The 3,392-nt window shown below is 60.8% G+C and overlaps 1 protein-coding gene across 1 annotated transcript in view; it reads right to left on the reverse strand.

Annotated features, from left to right (window-relative positions):
* CCDC102A (coiled-coil domain containing 102A) overlaps positions 1-2,787 on the reverse strand; it is a 20,033-nt gene extending 17,246 nt beyond the window's left edge. Inside the window, 1 exon segment of the mRNA XM_025044631.1 lies at positions 1,580-2,787. The gene's annotated coding sequence lies outside the window, so the exon portion shown is untranslated.
* Positions 2,788-3,392: the final 605 nt, after the last annotated feature.

A 3,392-nucleotide genomic window follows, 5' to 3' on the forward strand; every position in this document is an offset into this window, starting at 1 on the left:
CTTCCAGGTGCCCACGTTAAAGACGGGGGGGGCTCAGACTCAGCTCCTGTTCCCCTTCTCAGCAGCCCAGCCAGGCCCTTCCTGGCGGCTGGGGAAGGCAGAAGGAGAGCAGTGGGGATACAGGCTCTGAACAGCTGTCCTGCTTTTCCTCCAGCAGGCCCAGAGGCCCCTGACACACACACACACACACACACACGAAGGAGTGAGGGTCCCAAGGTTGGTTTTTTGGAAAAGCGCATCCCCCAGCACACCAGGAACCTTGCACACCCACGTAGACTTAGCCAGACCCTGCCAAGCAATGCACGCCTCCCCTTACCCCCACCCCACCCTCCTCACATACCAGCCTTGGGGACACACACTCACACACAGCTTTGGTAATACACACACTCACCAAGGGGCAGATGCAATACAGAGGCCCAGTTTGCAGTTATAGAGACAGGCTGTAGCTGCCCTGCCCTGCTGGCCCCTTACCCACCGGACTCAGTTCCTTCTTCCCACAGGGTATGTCAGTATATGTGCAGGGTGACCCCTTGATCCCTCAAAGTGTCACCACCCCCCCCAAAGAGCAGGTCCAGGAAGGACCAGCCACCACGGGCCCCAGGGAGCCTTCCTTACCCCACCCTCCTGTCCCCTGCCTCCCACCAGCCAGACAGGTCTATTCCTGCTCTAACCCTAAGGGTTTCTGTTCATGCTGCCCCCCAGCTCGCAACGCCCCCTTCAGGCTCTGAAACCCCTGTTCATCCAGGAAATGCCTTGATCTCCCCAGCCCCACCCCTGACCTAGGCAGCACGGCCCCACCAACTCCCACAGCCAGGTCTGACCAGTTGCCCTCTTTCCTTGCCACACAGGCTTCTGCCCACCCAGACGGGACACTTGTGCCACCCACAGCTTCAAGGACAGGCCCTGCTGCACAGAGGATTTGGTAGGATGGAGAGCAGAGACTAAACTGTAACCTGCCCCCCTTAGCTTGGGAGCAGGGCTGAGTGGGACTCAGAGCTCCTGAACCCCAGCCCCAAAGCCATCCTCACTGCTCCAGGCAGTTTCTGTCCCACTCTAGGACAGAAACAAGAATGTTTTGATACGATACTCGCCTCAGGCTAGGCCCTCATCAGCCTTGTCCACAGAAAAGTGACCAGTGGTTCCTGCTGCTTACGGACCTGTCTGGAATGTTTCTCCCTTCTTTCTCCAACAGCAAACTCTTACGCATCCTTCAAGACCCCCTTTCAGTTTCCCCTCCTCTGGGAAGCCTTCCCTGACCTGGTACACAGACGATGTTAGTGCTCCCAAAGCAACAGCACTTCCCTGTTCTTCAGTGACTACACTGTGAAGTCCATGAGAGCATCCTGGCTGTCAGCACAGGGCCCAGCATACAGCAGATGCTGCATAAATGCTTCCTAGGCTGGTGGATGGAAGATAGACAGTTGGGGGTCCCTCTGTGACCAGGAAGGGTTGAAGCCATCCTAAGATCGGGAGTTACTTCGTAGCCAGGCTCTGAGACAGGTAGGTTTCTGAGCCTGTCTGTGGCCAGAGTCAGAGTCAGAGGTCATCTCGTGGCCAGGTCAAGGGTCAGACCTCTTACCTGAGGAAGCGTAGCTGGTCCACAGGAGGACTACTTTGGGTTTTGTCCTTAGCATGTTTAGATGACTTTCAATATCCGATGAGAGAAATGAGCAATGCTGAGGCCTGGATGGGGGCCAGCCGAAGGGATGGGGGTGTACTGGGTGGCCCAACGCCTCCCTCCAGCTCAGAAACCCCCTATGTCCTTCCAGAACCTTTCAGGTGGGGCTCTGGGGCTGGTCCATGGCCACAGGCCTGGCTGTGGGGAGGGAGCAGAGCCCAGCAGGAAACCGCAGAGCATAGCCTGATTGGATAAGTGCAGGGTCCAAGGCTGGTCAGCCCACAAACTGCGGGCACCTGTCTCTCTGACCTGCTGCCTGGGCTCCAGCCACTGGACCTCCAGGAGAGGGCTGAGAGGAGAAAGGGAAGCAAGACGAGCCTGCAGGCTGTACCTGAGCTCTGGGGTAGGCACCCCTGACCTGTTCCAGGTACCAGCTCTCAGACGGAGAAGCCACAAAGATAGCCTGAGTCACTCCTTTCTTTACAAATGGCCCAAATGAGGCCCAGAGGAGCAATTACTTGCCCATATCCACAGAGAGGACCAGCAGCAAACTGGGGGAGGGGTAGGCTGGAGGTGGGGGGCGCTGGACTGCTGGGATTGGATGCTTCCCCTCCTGGGTCATGTCTACCTCAGAACACCTACACGGTGGGGTCCTCCCATATCAGGCCACGTGGCCAAGCATAGCTGGTACCGGAGAGGGAAGGAGCCCTTCGTGGGGGCCGACCCCAGCCCCAGGACTCTCAGCAACTCCGAGTCCCAGCTCTGCCGGTGATAAGCTGTATGACACCTGCAAGTCCCTGCCCTCTCTGGGCCTGTTTTCTTACCTGACGGCGGGGATAGGCACTAACAAGATTCTTAAAAGCTCTGCCCAACAAGTGGCCAGACCTCGTGCTAACCGGAACCAACCCAACCCCACAGCCCTGGACAACTCCCACTTAAGATAGAGAAGCTGGAGCCCCCGGTGGGGAGCAGGCTTGTCAGCGAACACTCCTTTGGCACCCTCAGAACGGCGGGACAACTGAGGCCCACTCCTTTCTCCTCGCACTGAACCGTTGCTCCACCTGCCCCAACTCCTTCCAGGAATTCATTTTCTGCCCTCCCAAGACCTGAGTCGCTTTAGTCCCCACCACCTCGCCCCCTCCTCAGCCTCCAGGTCTAGCGAACCGCCCCGCGTGCCCCAGTGGCTGGCGGAGGGTGACGGGGGCTCCGGGCCCCGCTCAGAGCTGTCCCGCCCACCCCACCGCGCGGTCCCCATTGGCAGCTTCGACGGCCTGGGGCGGTGGCGCCGTGCTCTGATTGGCCCGCGCCGCCCGTCCATCCCGCACTCGCCATGGTGACTACGTTGGGTCCCCCGGGAGAGTTCCAAATTCCGCCCCCGCCCGCCGCCCCCCTCGGGTCCGGCCCCGGCCCGCCGAGGCATTCCGAGGGCTCCCCTGTTGCCCCTCCAAACCCCCACAGCCCTTCCGCAGCCGAGGCCTACGGGCCAAGGAGGTGGGGGAGCCCGGGGAGGGGGCTAGGAAGTTCTGCTCTGAGTTTAGGGGTTGCTGCGGACGCGGGAGCCCCCGTTACTCCCCTCTCCTCCAGCACGTCCCCATCTTAACCTATTTCCTCCCGCCGAAGGCTAACGGCCTGGAGGGAGTTCCTGGGACGCGGTGGCTTTCCACCCCCTGCACTGCCGCCCCCGCTCACCTCGGCCGGGGACCCGCGGGCTCCGGACGTCCGACCCGCCGCGGCTGGGCGGAGCGGGCACCGGGCTGGCTGCAGCCGCCGCCGG

This window comes from Pteropus alecto, unplaced genomic scaffold (genome assembly GCF_000325575.1).
Source record: "Pteropus alecto unplaced genomic scaffold, ASM32557v1 scaffold123, whole genome shotgun sequence".
NCBI lineage: Eukaryota > Metazoa > Chordata > Mammalia > Chiroptera > Pteropodidae > Pteropus > Pteropus alecto.